Source organism: Petaurus breviceps, unplaced genomic scaffold, assembly GCF_028583685.1.
Source record: "Petaurus breviceps papuanus isolate PSGF00001 unplaced genomic scaffold, PetGlider_PUasm1.0 186, whole genome shotgun sequence".
NCBI classification, from domain to species: Eukaryota; Metazoa; Chordata; class Mammalia; order Diprotodontia; family Petauridae; genus Petaurus; species Petaurus breviceps.
The window spans coordinates 51,635,897-51,655,660 of NW_027185798.1; positions in this window are offsets into that span (position 1 = coordinate 51,635,897).

A 19,764-nucleotide genomic window follows, 5' to 3' on the forward strand; every position below is an offset into this window, starting at 1 on the left:
TTTCTTTCTTTCTTTCTTTCTTTCTTTCTTTCTTTCTTTCTTTCTTTCTTTCTCTCTCTTTCTTTCTTTCTCTCTTTCTTTCTCTATTTCTATCTCTTTCTCTCTTTCTTTCTTTCTCTCTCTCTCTTTCTTTCTTTCTCTCTTTCTTTCTTTCTTTCTCTTTCTCTCTCTTTCTCTCTCTTTCTCTCTCTCTTTCTCTCTCTTTCTTTCTCTCTCTCTTCCTTTCTTTCCTTCCTCCCTCCTTCTCTCCTTTCCTTCCTCCCTTCTTCCTCCCTCCCTCCCTCCCTTCCTTCCTTCCTTCCTTCCTTCCTTCCTTCCTTCCTTCCTTCCTTCCTTCCTTCCTTCCTGACTTCCTTCCTCCCTTTCTTCCTTCTTTTGTTCATTCCTTCCTTTCCTCCTTCTTTCCTTCCTCCTCTTCCCCCTCCCTATTTTCATTCCTTCTCTATGTTGCCCCAGCTAGAAAGTCAGTAGCTATTCATGGGCCTGATCCTTCCTGTTTCATTTCCAACAAGGCCTAATCCATACTTCCTTAGGCATCCTGTTCCCCATACTCATATCCTCATCTCTACTCCCTTCCCCTGTTCCCAGGGGCTCATTTTTATTTCTGCTTGACTTCGTGCGGCAACATGAGCAACTTTATTCCTACTGTATCTCAAAACTCCTGAAATCGAAGCAATACATCTGACTCAACCAGTGAGTAGTAGGAATTAAGGGCTTGTACCACTATGGCATGCCTAACTTAAAAAAAATAATTATAACTCAAAATCTTGTGAAAGTGAATGTTGAGAACTAAAAATAAATAAATAAATTATAAAAAAGAAATACTAAAAAAATTAAAAAAAATTTAAAAAGTGATAAGCTTATCAGTTGTCTGCTCTAATATAGGAAACACCTCTGAAATTGTATTTCCATTATTTTTATCCAATCTAATTCAAGTTTCTATAAATGCTCTTTTTGATCTAAATATGCATTCCTTTGGAGAATTCTTTTCTAAATTATTTTTGGTAGTGAGTTGAAAACTACACCCTAGTAAAGCCCTATGTTTGTGAATTACAGAGAAAGTGATGAAATGGGAGGGCATATAGATGCGGATGTAATAATGGAGAAGAATTTCAAATCACTAACTTCACTAAAATTCTCTGTTAAAAAACAAATCTGATACATTATTGAGCACCCATGCTAGGAACATGTTTCCTCAAAATATTTGTAAATTAGATTGGAAATTTCATTAGAAACATAAATTCAGAACTGGAAAGGACTTTAGTGGTAATGTACATAAACATTCTTCTTTGGTAAATGAGAAAACTAAGATCCAAATATGCAAAGTAACCAGCCAAGGATGTACACCTCCTGCATGACAGAGATGTGATTTAATCCAAGGTCATTTTAAACCAAATTTAGGACTTTTCCTACAGCACTATACTGTGTCCCTTGATGTGGAGATTCTGCTCTGTGATGGAGAAACCAAATAATGGTGGACATTCAAGGGTAAAGGCAGAATAAAAATCTCCTGGAAGGCAAAATATATTTCTCTGTACGTTGTGGTAAGGACTCTATTTGCTGAGTTTCCCAATTAATTTAAGAAAATAGTATCATCCTAGGCAGCAAAAGGGGAAAAATTCAAAACAGAAATGATAAAGGGATACCACCTGAGGGTATTCAGAAGCTGCAGTCTTTCAGGTAGGAAAAAAAAAATAAAAAGAGTGGTTTTGATACCTGAAAATAATTCTAAACTCTAACGAGCAAATATTGTACATGTGAAACTCATTCAAACTTTGAAAAAGTTGGCCTGAGAAATAGTCAGCAGGATATTCTCAGGAGTCAAAGCTTCCTCTTTAGAGAAACAGAAGAGCTTCATTGAGCCTTGAAGTGGGGTGGCTTTTAACACAGAGATGAAACATAGGCTTTGATTCTCAAATCTGCCAACTGCATGGGTAGAAAATTAATGTATCAAGCTATTTGAGCAAATTTTCTTGGAGTTTATTCAACTCAATGTAATGCTATTGTCAGGACTCATTTTAATTTTTACTAGAAATGAGAATATAAAGTCCTTAAGGATTATATCTTTTATATTTTGGGTATGAAGATGAATACATTGTTGGCACTAATCAAATTCTAATTGATGGTTATTCAGAAGACTAGCCTTTTTGTTTTTATTTAATCCCTGAGGGAAAATATTCCCTTGCAAGTAGGTGAAGGACAAATCTAATTATATGTGATATCTCTATCTTTCTCTATCTATCTATCTATCTATCTATCTATCTATCTATCTATCTATCTATCTATCTATCTATCTACCTATCTTTACTCACACACAGACACTATATGTGTGTGTACCTACTGTAGTCCTAAACTGATAAAAGTGTTTGTATCCTTAGTATAATCCCAAATTGATAAAGGTACAGTCCTTCACTTAGATACAAACAATCCATTTCACAATAATAAATGAAGGAGGCATGGATAGATCACAGTTTTCTGAAAGAGATCTGGGATTTTAGCAGACTACAAACTCAGTATGAATTAGCAGTTGATGTGGCAACCAAAGAAAAGTTAATTCAATGTCAGGTTGCAGTAAGAGGGAATTGTGGAGGGGGGAGGGGTGGCTAGGTGGTGTAGTGAAAAGAGAGCACTGGCCCTGGAGTCAGGAGGACCTGAGTTCAAATATGACCTCAGATACTTAATATTTACTACCTGTGTGACCTTGGTCAAGTCACTTAACCCCAATTGCCCAGCCTTCCACCTCCAGAAAGCAAAAAGTAAAAAATAAAATAAAGAGAGGTATTTCTTCCAGAAAGAGGAAGGTGATAGTTGAATTCTATTCTGTCCTCTTCAGATCTCATATGGGATATTGTGTCTAGTTTTGGGTGCCATGGCTTAAAGAACACACTGATAAATTTGAGAGTGTCCAGATAGGACAATGAGGATGGTGAAAAGCCTAGAGTTTTTTGTTATCTGAGGATTGATAGAAAGAAGTTGGGGTATTTACCCTTGATAATAGAAAACTGTCAGAATGTGAAAGTTAACCTCAAGATCTGAAGAGGGATTAGACACAATTTTATAGATTTAGAGTTAGAAGGGAGTGTAAAGACCAGTGGATGTACTCCATTTTGCAGATGAGGAAAAGATGGCGTGTTTCGGTTAAGTGAATTCCAGGCACTCAGTTGTAGAGGCTGGATCAGATTCTCAAGTTTCCTGATTCCCAGTCTTGCACAATATTCAAGAACAGAGCCAGGAGCAACAAGTACAAGTAGCAGAGGCAAATTTCAGTTTGATATCAAGGGGGAAAAAATAAATGAAAAAAACTCCTCAAAACCCAGTTCTAAATTCCGGAAGTAGGACGGGAAGGAAGGAAACAAGCATTTATTGTCTCCTATGTATCAGGCACTGTGCTAAGCACTTTACATATTTCTATCTCATTTTGTCCTTATAGCAACCTCGTGCGGTAAATGCCGTTGATATATCCCAATTTCATAATTAAGGAAACTGAGTCAGAAAGAGGCTAAGTGCATAACCCAGCTGATTCACAAAGGATAAGTGAATGAATTTGAACTCTGGTTTTCTTGATTCTGAATCTTCTGTTATATTCACAGTGTACTTAGTTGCCTCAAGAGAGAGGGACAGTATCATCATTTGGCATAATGTTTCCTGTTGCTTCCCCACATTTAGAATACAATGTTTTCCCAAAACCTGCTTCTACTCAATGCGGTGGTGGCAGCAACTGTAGCTGTGGTGATTCCCTTTTTGCTTCTTGGGAGACTTCAGTCTTTTATCAGATTTCCCTCTGTCAAAGATGGACAGAGATAGATTAGATTAGATTAGAGAGAGGATTTTTTTTCTTGTTCTGTGTCATCCATCTCAGATTTTCTCCTACTGCTTAAGTTTAAGAGTACTTTGCTATTTGTAAAATAAGCCAAATGGTCACTCAAGATGGCTCTGTGACACCTTCTAACCCTAATCTATGATCACATGATTTATGATCCTATGCCATTTGTTGCTGAGCTAGTAGTTCAATTAATGGAGACCATTTCATGGATATTTCACCTCATACTAGATTAATATATAGGAATAGATAAAGGGAATTTATCTCCAGTATATATGTAGTCGGGGGGGGGGCAATGCCACTAAAATGTGTCTAATTATTATCTTTCAGGCTCAAATACTTGGAGTTTACACCTTGGAATTACAAAATATAGATTGCTCATGTGTTTACTTTACCCTCACAATTTCTTTTGTCCATAAAAACATCATTTTGCATAGACAGGACATTTTTCAGCATAGCACTCTTCCTCAAATTCCTCCAAGCTATGACCCCTTCCCCTCTTTAAAAATCCAAATTTTTATGTTCTTGATGTTGTAACAGAGTCCTTTTTGCATTATTTTATGTCTCAAATAACTAATTAGATTATAGGTCCTGGTGGCAGGGTAGGGAGATGGGATGAGGGGGGGAGAGGGAGAAGAGAATAAGTGTTTATTAAATGTCTTCTATATGTCAAGTGTTTATATAAACACTGTCTCATTTGATCCTCTCAGTAACTGTTACAGTTGAGGAAGTTGATTCAAATATAGGTCAAGTGACTTGTTTAAGTTCAAACAGCTAGTAAATTTCTGAGACTGGTTTGATTTCAGATTTCTTGGTTCCAGGCCTGGTACTCTGTGTACTATGTTGCCACCTGGTATCCAACTTCTTGATTTTCTATTTTTTCTAAATCTCCTTTGACACTCTAGTATCATGAAATTGCTGCTTAATAAAGATATTGAATAAGGGAATGAACTTAAGAGAGGTTTGCATAGTCACCCCACTTTCCATGTGCAGTTCTGTTTCATTTCATCTCTGTGGAGCAAAATGCCACTCGTAAGATGAGTTAATCACTCCAGATCACATCACAATTCTGCTAATTCAAAGCTTTGGATACTCAACACTTGCCCACCACCCTCAGCCTCCTTTCTCCTCTGATTAGAAGGCTGAAGGGTAAATTGCTAAACTCCTTCCAAAGTTTATCTTTGCAGAGGACAGAAACTGAATTTCTAACTCACTCCATTCTCTACAACTCTATTTGGTTTCAACTCCATGGCACAAACTGTTCCCACCCCCCACCCCCATGCTGTGTATCCATTGCTGCCAGCTCCCTGGTTGTCTGCTTCCCCCTTTACTCCAGATTCCCTTTGTAGGTTATTTTCTCTCACTGGATTGTAAACTTTCTGAGGGTAGGGAATGTCTTTCTTTTTCTTATTATAGCACATATTTCTGTAGGGCTTTATAAATTAAAAACTTTGCTCAAATTAATTCTGCAGGGTAGTGCAATCTAGCTTCATTTTCACCATCACTTACTCATTAATAACAGAGCTTAAACTTAAACTCTGCACTTCTGATTTCAAAGTCAATGTTCCTTTTCTTTTTTCTTTTTCTTTATTTTGGCAATGGGGTTAAGTGACTTGTCTAAGGTCACACAACTAATAAGTCTCTTACACCAGATTTGAACTCAGGTGTTCCTTACTCCACAGCTGATGCTCTATCCTCTCTGCTACCTAGATGCTCCATCACTGTTCCTTCTACTGGAAAAAAAGACACTACTCTTCAAGACATGTGGTCCTACGCACATAATCACCATAGAATTTCCTGGAAGCTTTTGGGCAAGTTAAGTGACAGTTGTAAGACATCACAAAACTTAAGCATCTTAAACTCCTCAGGGTATACCAGAGATTTTCATTTCTGATACTCCCATGTAAACATTACATTTTTGTTATTACTTAGTTTTTTCAGTTGTGTTTGACTCTGTCACCCAATTCAGATATTCTTGGCAAAGCTGCTAGAGTGTTTTTTAATTTTCTTTTCCACCTCATTGTATAGATGAGAAAAAATGAGGTTGTGACTTGCCCAGGGTCACACAACTAGTAATTATCTGAGATCAGATTTCAACTTAGGAAGATGTCTCCTCCTGACTCCAGCCTAGCACTCTGTCTTCTATACTATTTAGCTACCCAAATACTGTATACTATTGCTGAATACAATAGATACTTAATCATGTTAATTGTGACTTGTAAAGTCATTTTCCAGAAGTGAATGCCCAATCTAAATTATTTGATCCTATTAACTCATGAAACTGCATATGTTCTTTTGCAAATTAAGCCTAAGTAAATTTTTTCCTTTCTTTTAAAATCTAGACTACATTTAGTGTTAAAAGCATCCTACTTTATTTATTTGACTATATTATACAAATTATTTTAAAATTATATGCTAAATAATAGTTCCTATTTGAGTAATTTCTTTAAGAATCCAAGGATCCATACCAGTTCTTATTTTAAAACCTGTTTCTACCCTTAACCTTGACTACAACTCCAATACTAATCTTATTAATGGGTGATACTCTTACTCTCTTCCTTGGGCTTATTGAACAAAATATGATGTTAAAATTATAGGTTTTTGATGTAGTAGAATACAATGACTCAAACATTTATTGTGTCTGTTTTGTACAAATTATTATGGCTAGTATTGGGGTTACAAAACCATAAATTAATATGGTCAGTCTTTAAGGAACTAACTTTATACTGAAGGAATGCAAAATGAATAAATACACAATAATTACAAAATAAAATAATGAATTTCAAGAGGAAGGAAGCACAATCTGGAAATCAGGAAAAGTTTCGTGTAGGCATGTAATGGTTATTTGAATCTGAAGACCACTTTTTATACTGGCAAGTAAGCAGGTACTTACCATTTAGTAATTGATCAAGCCTCTGTTGGGTAAACAGAAGGTATGAAATCTTGTCTCCTGTTACTGATGTAACAGGAAGGGATTGGATGAAACAGGAGGCTAATGCTGTGTGTATATAAGGAAAAGCCCCAGGAATGGACAGTCACAATTTCTTGGGACCAGCATTTGGAGGCAGAGCAGGTACAGAAGAGAAATGAGAATTGAGAACTGAGTCAGAATTTCCTGAGAACTTGTGGTGGCAGAGCTTCTTCTGATGAGGAGCCCAGGAAGCTGAAGAGGAGTCCAGGAGCCACCACACTCTCCCTACATCCCTACCACCCCCACTGGATAAAGTAATTCTGATTTTTTGAATGAATTGTAGAAGACTGAGGAAGAATGACCGGATGCTAAGGCTTTGTCTGCTTGTGGCTTGGTTGAGCCTTGAATTCCCAGGAACAGTAATGGTGAAGGATTTGAGATGGATTGGACCCTGTGAACTTCAGTGTGAAGCAGGACTTAAACAGAGAGCTGGAAAAGGAGTGGGAACCTGTCTGCCTTTAAATCCAGGTGACTGTTGGGTGGATTCAGGTAGGAGTTCTTGTCTTGAGTCAAGATGAAAAGACTCATGGGTACTGAGTAGTAGTGAAATTGCAATTTACTAGTGACCTAGGGGTGGAGGGTCTGTGTATTTTCTAATAATTGTACTTAGTGACTGATTGCTGAATAAGTGACTGATTGAGTTAACTTAGTGTGCCCTGTGAGTGGAAGACTTTGACTATTATACTTTGAGATAATTGTTCTTTGTTCAAAACTTTGTGTTGTAACATTGTGATTGCTGTACCTTAGTTTACTGTGAATGTTTTGCTCTCATTTGTCATTGAATAAATAGAGTGTTCACTATTCTGTGTAATCAGAACCTTTAAAGCTCTTCATAGTAGCATTTTTCTGGAAAGCTCCTTGTGCATGGCGTCACAAGGCAGTAGTATTTGGATTGTGTTTTAAAGGAAGCAATGGATTTTTATCAGGTAAAAATGGGAGGGGAGTATATTCCAAACCCAGGATTCATGCTTGCAGAAGCACAGAGGTGGGGGATGGGATTTTTTTAAACAAGAAAATTCTGAAGAGTGTATTGACTGGAACAAAAGTGGGAATAATAAGACATAAAATTGTAAAGATAGGTGTATACCATGTTGTAAAGGGTTATAAATGTTGGCCTAAGGATTATACATTTAGTCTATTAAGCAATAAGAAATCACAGAAGATTCTCAGCAGGTGAGTAGCATGGTCAGACGTATGTCTTAGAAATATCAATGTAGCAACTCAATGGGAGATGGATTGAATATAGGGAAAAATATTAGAAGACTGCAGTGTTAGTTCAGATAAAAGGTGATGAGGACCTAAAGTATGGCAGAGGCTAAGCAAAAGGGAGAGCAAAGGAATCATATAGAGGAAGAATTTGCAAGATATGACAAGTGATTGGTTGTAGATGGTGGGGTGAGAGAGAAGAATCAAAGATCATTCTTTTTTTTTTCAATTTCTGCAGATTGAATTCAATTTACTTCTATTTTCAGCTCATTTTTTCAAGTTTCCCAATATATGTTATCTGTCATTACCCTCTTGGTAGTTCTCATTCTTGTAACTGTCTTGAGGTACTACTTTTTTAAATTTGGAAAGCATTCCAATGTGATGCTACTTTAGTAGTTGGAAAAGATTCAATGAATTATTCAATCATTAGTAATTTACATGGTGCTTTCTACATGAATAATATTGCTCCTAGATGCCTTGGGAAATACAGGGCATATAAGATCCCTTCCCAGCCTTTGAAAATCTTAAAAATCTCATTGAGGAGACCAAACATACACATATGAAAGTTGTATAACACTACAAAACATTATGGGAGTAGCAGAAAAAGAATTGAACTTAGAGTGAAAAAAGACCTGGATCCAAATACTGCTTTAGAAAATTCCTAGATACATTATACACATGAGAAAGTCATTTAAGTTTCCATACTTCAGTTTCCTCACCTATATAATGGGCATAGTAATGCATATGTTACAAATTCCATAAGGTTTTTGTGATGCTCAGGTAAGATAATATTTAAAAAATAATAGAGAAATATAAACTTTTATAATAATAAATTACTACCACTACAACTACAATTTCTACTACTACAACTCTTACACCTACTACCACTACTACTACTACTACTACTACTACTACTACTACTACTACTACCAAAGCAGGATTCAAACTCAGGTCTTCCTAACTCTAAGTAGGATTATATACCCATAAGACTATAGCTTCCATTCCATGATGTCTCACTATAAGGTATCCTGGAATATCTCTCTGCTATGCTATCCCATTGTCCCATTGGTAAGTTCCATCTGGGTCCTCCGTTGTGGGAATTGGTCATGTTGGATGGTGGTAATTAAGATATGTATTGTGTAGATGGTAGAATTTTAGCTGAGTCTTTTAAAAAAGGATTCTAAATGTTGGAGGTGGGGAGGAAGTGGATTCTAAATATGAGAGTCAGCCTCAGCCCAGGCCTAGGGATAAGAGATAGAATGTTAAATGTGGGATACAGCAGGTAGGTTAATTTGACTGGAATATACATCACATAAAGGAGAGTGAGATATAGTAATTCTAGAAAGGTAGGGTGGTTTTAGATAATGAAAGAATTTAAATTATAAATGAAGGAGGTTGCATTCTATCCTAGAGGAGTCAAGGAAACTTTTGGATGAGAGGAGCAACTAGAATAAGCAATGAAATATAGGATTATATTGTAAATGTTTTTATAAATATCAGTTTTGCAGCTGTGATCTTTGGAAGGACATGGATGAGAATCTTACAGGATGAAAACTCATTGAGACAATCTGTATAGTTGGAAGGAACATCCATATTGATGAAATCACAGATGAATTTCAATATTTGACTATTTAAAAAATAATAGTTTGCTGTGTATATGTGACTCTTTTTAGAGAGAGAAATGCTAGGGATATAGGAATAGGGACTGACCTGTGAGTTGCTTGTTATAATGAATCCCCAGTGAGGAACTTTCTTTGCAACTTAGAGCCTTCGAGAATTGTCAAGGGCACTGAGAGTTTAAATGACTGATCCTGATTCACACAGTCACTATGTGTCAATGAAAAGACCCAGATCATCCTCGTAACATGGTCAGATTTTCATTTTTTATACCACATTGCCTCTCAATGTAAAATGATTCATCTGAAATTATACATAAAATGTGTGTGTGTGTATGTTTTTTTTTTTTGGGGGGGGTTCTCACCTGTAGCTCCAAGAAGCTGTAGCATGAGCAGTAGCCACATCCTGGTAAAACAATCTGAGCAGATTAAACCAGGTTGAAGGTAACTGATGGGCCATGAACCCATTGGTGAGTGAGGGGAATATCTACACAAAATATGTGAAGACTTCCTACACCCACCCCCAACTCCCGGGGGAATGGGCACATAGGAACAACTTGTTCTAGTGACCGTGAAGGGAGCTGAAGTAAGCACTCTGAAGCACTTAGAGCTTGGTCAGACATCAAAGATGCAAATGCATCCACTGCATCCAGGGCCATAGCCAGTCATCTTGACTTTTGTCTTGCCACTGGAATATCTTTGATGACTCTAGAAGAGAGTAAAGCTGACAACTTTGTCCAACTCTGTCTTACTTAAATTCATTTCACATGCATTTCAAGATTTCACCCTGTGATATCATTGTCACTCTTTGAACATGGACAAACAACAATTTATTCCATATAGACACATATGCTCTGATGATGTTCCATACACACGCACACTTGTAAACATACATAGATGCATATATACATATGCTCAGATGGTGTCCCATATGTGTATGTGTGTGTGGAAATATGAAGAGAGCATGTAAGGAAATCATAGATGGATTCTAGTGTTTGAAACCAGTTATGAAAGTGTTAGCAATATCCATTAACAGCAAATGTTTACTTTGCTTTGAAGATGGAAACATACTGGCATTTGAAAACCTTTACCAGTGAAATAAGCACTTGTCTTTGAAATCTGTATTTGGGTCATTAGCATGCTGCCAAACAAAACACTTGTTTGCAGAAACATGTTTTATCTGGAAAATTGCTCTTCTCTGTAGATATTCCCTAAGACACAGTTTTAAAATGAATGGGAATCATGGTTACTTTGATCCTCATCCAATAGCATTCTTTCTGCTTAGTCTAGTACAAATTGAACTGAATGGGAACCTTGGAAGCCTGGACTTGAATTCCACTTCTAACACTCACTAGTGCTATGCATTTGAACTTCTCTTTGAATGTCTGATTCCTTACCTATTGAATGCATTTTTTTTTTCTTTTTTGAGGCCACTTTATAGTAGTAACTTACATGTGGTTTTGTGACATCTGTACTTACCATGAGCCTGTGCTTATTACCTCAATATTCAGTGTCTTCCTTCACAAATCATTTTATATTTACTTTAAGCTGATTTTGTATATGTCTGTGTCTATATATGCACATATTTTCTCTTCTGTTTGAATGTCATATCCTTGAGATCAAGGACTGCTTTTAACTTTTCTTGTTTGATGCCATCAGAACTTATCACAATACCTAGGAAATGGTTATTGTGGTTTAGTCATTTCAGTCATGTCAGACTCTTTGTGACCCCATTTGGAATTTTCTTGGTAGATACTGAAGTGGTTTGCCATTTCCTCCTCTAGCTCATTTTAACGATGATGGAACTGAGACAGAGTTAAGTGACTTGCCCAAGGTCACATAGCTAGCAAGTATCCAGGGCTAGATTTGAACTCAGAAAGATGAGTCTTACTTACTCCAGGCCTGCCACTCTATCCACCAAGCTGCCCTAAGAAATATTGGTTGAATGACATTCACTGATTGATACCTTCCTATTACCTTGCTGGTACTTATACCACAGCATAGCTTCGTTTGTCTCTGTTCATCCTGGAACCTTTACGACCTTGTTTTGGGAAAGGGGAGACTGGCACAGACAGTGCATATAGAAGGTGATGTTAGATACAGAACCATCTTGTGGTATATTAAAATGGAAGTGGCATGGTTAGACCTGACTTTTCTGGATGAGAGGATGGACTGTATACTCCATATTTATGCTGGTCTCTCTGTCACTGCTCAATTTTGTTGTAATAAGTCTTTGCCAAGAGTACTTATTATAAATTTTCTGAGTTCCTCCCAGCCAATTATATGATATTATAGGGTATGGGTTTTGTTGTCTGAATGAAAGAGAAGTTCCCAAAGAGGAACAGGGCAAAACCCTATTATGAAAGGCTGAGGGTTTCATTTGCCCCAGCTTCTTGGTCTGGATTTGACTCCACAAACAATGTTCCATGAGCTTCCCCAGGATAAGCCCTTCACTAGAAATCTCATCATCATTGCCTCAGTTTCCTCATTTTCTTCTCTGCTCTAACTGGAAGGTTAGACAGCAGAGCAAAAATAAACTCCTCCAAAACACTCCCTTTATAGTAGGCCCTCCAAATACAATCTTGATGGCTCTCTTTTTCCCCCAAAATTACACTGTCAAGGAAACCTTCCTTTTGTAGACTGTTTTCCTGACACCAGCCACCCTCTGGTGCTTCCCTCTTTCAGCTTCCTTTCGTGTATATATTTGTAATAGTAAGGGACTTTGAAGATCTTCCCTGAACCTTAATAGGCCTAAGGAATTTGAAAAACTTCTCTGTCCCTTGATGGGCCTCACCTGGAGCCCAACAAGAGAAGCTTGTTTACCGCAGTATTGTTCTTCAAGAAGACACACACCTTTTGTTACTTTGTAATTAAGAAGAGGGCCAAGAAGGTCTTGGAGGCTATGTATACTCCTTGAGGTGAGGTTTTGCTGTGGGGCTGATTTATGGGAAGAGTTGTGTGATTTGGCCAGATGAGACTCTGGGCAGCTGTTGAGCCCGGCAACTTTGAAAACCCAGATGTTGGTGCTTCTCTCTTTGGTAACTACCTATGTATGCATGTCATGGTCAGACAGTTAGAAGTACTGTTTTGGTCTGTTGAATTATGTTATTTTTCTGTATTTTTTTACTTCTTATAATTTCTGTTTGTATTTTCTGAAGTTTAGGGTGCTGACTTTTTCCCCTGAACTAAGTGAATGATATATATTTGATTAAAGTAAGATTGGCAGATCAAAGAACCTGCACTAGCAGCCATCCTGGGTATGCTAGGGTGCTTGCTGATACAATATTATCTCCCCGATTAGATGATAAATTCCTTGAGGTTAGGTACTGTCTTTCTTTTTCTGCTTTGTAAACCCAGTCCTTAGCACAGTATGTGACATATAGTAGTCACTTAATCCATGTTTACTAACTATTAACTATTTAGATTTGGATTATGTCAACCCCTCAAAGCATCGTTGTGAGATGCTCAGATGATTCAAGTCCAAAATAAAAAGGAATTTTTTTTTAATAATAAAAAAACTATTTTAAATGTTCAGGGCAAGTCTAATGAATATTAACATTTATTTGCATCTTTTATTTTTAGAGAAATTTTATGGTTTCCTTTGAATCTTTTAATTTTCTGTAATCAAAATAAAGACTGCCTAAAATCCCAAATTAGTTGTTGTATTGAGCCGTTTTGATAATGGCAACTCCTTATCCATACTTAGGGAGACCTAGAAGTTAACTGTATTTAATCTTTATTTAGAACTTTGCTAAGAATTTCCAAGGAGCAAAGATTGAATTATGCTGAACTCTTGAATTTAGGATCTATTACTCCCATGTTTTAGTTGGAAGCCCAAAGGGGGAAGAATTTAGATAATTCTTAAGAGGGTATTCTGTTTGTATAGAATGAGAATTTTGATTGAAGAATCATTTGTTATGATGAAAGAAGCTAACATTTTGAGTTTTACCATTCTGTCTAATCTAACTGCTTGCTTGCTCAAGTACAACCTTGAATGAAACATTTGACTTAATTTTCAGGATCTAAAAGGGAACTGAGAAAGGCTGGTAGTTAGGAGTGACAAGACACCAATGGGAGACTAACTATAGCTAAAAGAGCTCATCATGGAAGATAGGAGGCAGAGTGCTGGGTGATGATTAAACATATGTTCCATGTAAACATATTGAATGTTCTAACTGCTGAGAGGACCAATTTTCTCTCTCTCTCTCTCTCTCTCTCTCTCTCTCTCTCTCTCTCTCTCAGAGTAAGAGAGAGAAAATCAGAGACAGAAGAAAAGAAAGATAGAAATAGAGAGGAACTTTGTGTGTGTGTGTGTGTGTGTGTAGCCTTAGGGTACAAGTTATTACTGCTACTTTTACTATTATTGTTTTATTATTACTGCTATAACCCTGTTCCAGAACCCATTGGTTAGGGCTTCTCTCCTCATTTGTGGAAATGAAAAGTCTGCTCTCTGTGAGGGGTGGAGGAAGATTTGGCGAGAGTGAGACTTGCACTTTTTTCAGTCTTCTTCAGCTTCCAGAGGAGAGGTGGACAACTGTACTTCAGGTTCCTGTAGAGAAAGAATCGGAGAAGACATGAGTGGAGTTGGCTGTCTCCATCTTATCCCTATGTCCCATCTTGATATACTAGACTTGAGGGAACTCCCCCATGGGTGATATCTTGAACTATATTGCTTTTGATTGAAGTGAGATATCCCTTTCCATGGGAGATCTTTTTTTTTTTTATTTTTACCCTGTATTCTCTGGTATGTTTTATCCTATGTTTAATTCATTTGATTTCTGTTTTGCTATTTATTTGTGTAAATTAGATTTCTTTGATAATTGCTATGTACATGTTCATTATGGAAAGAGTAATTGATGAGAAAGGACTTATGTCCTGGATATAAAGTTGGGGTCCTGCTTCCCTCCAATAATGAAACAATCAACAATTAGCTTGTCTAATCACATCTCCTAGACTAATAATATTTAATGGAGCAGATAAATATAATTCTACCCTGATACCCTCTCTCTGAAGAGAACAGAATTGTGGCCTCTGGCTCCAAACAAATTAAAGTCTCCCTTGGAGAAGGGTGGGGGAAGAAGCAGCAGCCAGAGATGTCTAATCTGCTTCCCTTTGAGTCACAAAGTAATACCTCCATGCCACATGTTGAGGATGGACCTTGCAACACATGAGAGATTTATTAGACATGGGGACCCATTGCACAGCTACCACCACCACCTGCCATCACTAAAGACTTATTGCCGCTGCTTCTATTGATGCTGCCACTATTACATTAGTACTATCAGTATTGCTATTATTTCTACTACTGCTTTGCTACTGCAATTGCTGCTGCTTCTGCTACTACTACAACTATTGCTGCTGTTAACTGTTGCTACAACTCCTCCTCCAATTTAAAAATAAGTCTCACTTGGCCTTGACCCAGAAGCCTGTGTCATCTGTCTTCTTAAATTCCTTGAAACAGAAAAAAACTTTGATAGTTCAGTAGCAGCATTTATGAAGCTGTATTTCCCTAGTAGTATTTCTCAGAGGGAAATACAATCCTGAAAATCTGTTGCCAGTTTCTTTTTGGTTCTTTCACCCCAACCCAAACATCTACCTCTTTACAGGGCACAGTATCATGAATATGTGCATTCGATCACAGAAGTACCCTTTTCCTCAGGAGAAATCAGTTCTTCAAGGTAAATATTTCAATTGGCATAGAACTGTTATTAAAAGAGAGTTCCCTTCAGAAATATTAAGCTAAAAGAGAATTTTATACCAGTTCATTCTCTAAAGTAGCTGTTCACGATAGGCCTGTATCCTAGGATGTCCTCAGTAGAGAATGGAGCACTTTGCATATTTATATGATAAGAAGGTGCTATTAATTAATCTTCCCCCTTCCCCCCCCCAGGAAAATTGAATAGCAGCTGTACTGCATTTCATCAAAGGCAGTTTCGCTAATTTTAAAGTGTGACAAGTAAAATGTTTGCATTAAAGTACCTCCCATACTGTGATGACCTTTTAACTTGGGTGCTTCTGGAAAAAGTGATGAATTTGGAGCCACAGAACCTGAGTTTGAATCCCAACTCTATGATTTGCTATGCGTGTGATTTTGCACAAGTAACTTTAACTCTCTGGACCTAAATTTTCTCCTCTGTAAAGTGAAGGTCTTCAGTTATTTATGCTGGAAGGTACTTCTTGGTCAGCTAGATGGTGCAGTGAAGAGATTGCTGAGCCTGGAGTCAGTAAGACCTGAGTTCAAATATGACATCAGACACTAGCTGTGGGATCCTGGGCAAGTCACTTACCCCTGTATGCCTCAGCTTTTTCATATGTAAATTGATCTGGAGAAGGAAATTGCAAACCACTCCAGTAATTTTGCCAAGAAAACCCCAAATAGGTTCACAGAGAGTCAGACATAACTGAAATGAATGAACAGCAGCAAGGTACTTCTCGATCCTATAAATGCTTCATTTAAAAAATGAAATTAATTGATTTTGGTAGGCTTAGAGACTGCATGTATTACTAAGGTAAGTAAAAATCTGAAGAGAAAAGAATTAACAGCTGGACAGAAAAAAAGTATTCTAAAAAATGATAAAAATAAAACAGAGGAAGAATCAATAACTTTGTGCTATGTAAGAGAAAAATATTTTGCAATTCTGAAGTCTTTTTACATTTTCTAAATATTCTGTACATCAACATAGATTTTGTAGTTGATGTAAGTTGTAGTTTGGTTATTTCAGTGATTGCAATTTAAAGAAGCCTAGATCTGCCTAACATATACCACATTCTATTTTTTGATGGGAGAGGATTGTGGGTTTGGACTTGTGTACCTTAATGCTGGAAACTTGGTATAGGTGATCACCTATTATGCAAACTGCCTGATGTTCATAGCATATAGTCTTAATAGAGTTCCTGGTGGTATTGAAAGCATAAAAAGCTTGCCCAAAGACTCACAGCCAAGAAGTGTCAGAGGTGAGATTGGAACTCAGTTCTTGCCTTTTAGGCCAGCAGTCATAGATGATTACACTCTTTCTATGCCCATGCATATCACCATCACCATCATCCTGACATTTCTTTAGCACCTTAATATTTCTAGCATTTTATGTAATGCCATTTAATCATCATCGAACAATGCTATCTATATTAAATAATTACAGCTTAGCAAGTTATGAATCCAGAAACCATGTTGATGAATAAATGCAACAACATATTAAGCAAATAATTATGAGACTTCCTTTTTTATATAAAAAAATCCCTCAATCAATGAACAAGAGAAGCCGATGAAGACAATGATTACTTTGAAAAGCTACTTCAACTGGCTATTTAACTTTAAAATTTTGCTTTCCTTCAAATGCAAGAAAACAGCCAAGACCTAAAAATTTCATTCATATTAGTGTTTGTTTTCTTTGCATTTCTCAAAAAGACACATCCTCCTTCTCACCCTTCATGTTTCTAACTGTCCTTATGGAGCTTTGAAATAAATATTGGATGCAATCAGGAAATCATATATACTGAGCCCCCAGTGAGACAGGCAAAATATTAACAACATCCTTTACTGAAGACTTGCAACTACATGCAAAAAGTGAAGTAAGTTTAGCTTTGATTTCCTCCCTAGTGCCTTAAAATAGAAAGGAAATAAAATGAAGGGGGAGGGAAATGTATTGCTTGATTTATTTTTTGTTTATTTGTTCATTCTCACTATTTTTAGAGACTCTTTATTCTTCTGAGTCCATTCAATTTTCTACTGTCCGTATTTGTACGATAAAGGTTCATATAGAAAATCAGTTTCTCAAGAGGGAGAAAAAAAACATAATTTTATTCATATAAAATTTCACCATGACTACCCTGAAAGTTAGCTTAATGTTTCATTTCCGTATAACTCATGTTGAAACAGCAGCCCCTTGGTCACTCAGTACCTCAGGGGAGATGGAATTAAAAGCCTACTGCCAGGGCTGGAATTGCCAGCACACTGTTTAGCCCCCAGCATATTATTTCATATTCCTGTCATTCGTCTATATTCAGTCTATTTAATTTTTACTCCTTTTTTTCTCCCTCTCTCTCAGACACCCAGCACAATTCTACTCCCCCCCCCACCCCTCTCTGCTGTTCCTTCCAGAAAGCATCGCTGAAATGTCATGTCAGTGCAATTTGATAACCTGAAACACCACAGGACCAAAGGGCCTCACCAGATTTGGAGCAAACACAAGCTAAAAATATGACCAGAATGGCAGGCATCTGAATTTTCATTTTTTTCTTTCTCATATTGGGGAAAAATATACATTCAAATCTATGTTCCTTTCCAAGACTATTCAGACAAAGAAGAGCCAGAGGGATGGGCCCCTCTTCTGATTGTTCTCAATTCAGGAGAGTTTGCAAAGATGCCATAGCAATACATGCAATTACCTTCCCTTGCTGACTACAACTATGGGGGAAATTATTTAGAAAATATCACCGTGCCCAGATGGCTTGTATTTACATCTCACTCTCCTCAGTGGTTTCCGCCTTGTTAAATGTGTTAACACAAAGTGAATTTCACTTTACTAATGGAATCGAATAGGGAGGAATCAGAAATAATGGCCCTAAAATGTGCCAAAAAGACATCCCTGAATTATTTTACCTCCCAGATAGGCATCTACTTAAGCATCATATTTCGATGCCTAAGGGTTGTAAATCAGTTCTATTGCTGTGTGAATTACATTACTTATCTTTTCTGTAAAATATTGGTTGAATTGCCCAAATGGAACTGCCTCTGTTTAGCTGTAGTCAAGTAATTAAAATGCATATTTTGTAGAGATTTTAATATTTTTAAATCTTTCAATTAAATATCTTTTAAAATGGAGAAGCCAATAATATCATTTTATATTAACTTAAAGAGATGTTCATTCAATTTTCCATTGGTTGAAATAGGACTTAAGTTAATAAAGTTACATTTATTTCCATTAGGTCGTAAAACTACATCACAAACTAAACATATTAAACCCTATTCTTCCTTTCCAGGACTGAAGGCAATGTTTTTGTTTTGTTTTGTTTTCCCCTTTAAGTCAGAATATTAGGTTCAAGATTTCAAAGAATATAGAAAAAATCATAACTACGGGGCATGTTGTTGATACATAAACCATTAAAAAACACATAAGGTGTAAAAAGACACGTATGTCCCTATCTCATTCCTATCCCTTGTCACTTCTCTGGTCTGTTTCAGGGATGTTAAGCTACTAATGTTGTGCTGAATATCAGCCTGAGCTCCAGCTGCCAAATATTTTGAGATAAATTGCAAATTTTAGAGGATTATGGAGTTTTATGCTGAGACAAAGGGTGCTCCAATGTTGGGCATGTAAACTTCATCTACCTTTAAATATTACAGTCATGAGACAAAGCAAGCTAAACAAAAGGCATAGTAGAATTCCTTTGGAGTCAGGACCTGTTCACACAGATATTCACTGGTTGTAATAATTTCTATGTGCATGTTTCTTCTTCCTTCTCTGGATAAAACAGCCATTTCTTGAATGACACTCAAATTGAAGACAATGATTTTGATACTTTACAGGAGCATGAAAATTTTAAGATCTCTGTGAGGAAAAGGAGAAATTCTATACTAATTTAAAAGTTTATGATCTTTGGATTTAGAAAAAAATAAAAAGGTGAGTTCAACAACGATGTCTGTATAAACACAAACACACAAACACTTTACCTTTTTTTCTGAAATTGACTAGAATATTAGAGAGTTCTTGACCCATTTTGTTTTTTACTATGAGGGAGGGTCATTTGGGCGCTTGCTTGTGTTTGGATATGATTGTATTCCCTTTTAAAGGTAATAGCAGAATAATTGAATGTATTTTTTCAAAGACCTCTAATAATTATAGAACATTCAGAACCTACAGAGTCAGAGAATCTCAGAGTTGAAAAGGATCTCAGAAGTCATTTGGTCCAAGCCATACCTTCCCAACGTCTTATACAATATCTATATCTATATTTTATAATTACTATAATGCCTTGACTTCTAACTCTGAAATGAGAAGTGGAAAGTGCCCTGGTAAAGGTAAGTAAAACCATCTGCAAACAAGTTTATTCCCTCTTTAGACAACAACATTGGACAGGATTCTCTTCATTTAGTCTAGTTTTTGCATTTCAAATTTTATTAGAATAAATTAAATTAACAGTAAAATATATTT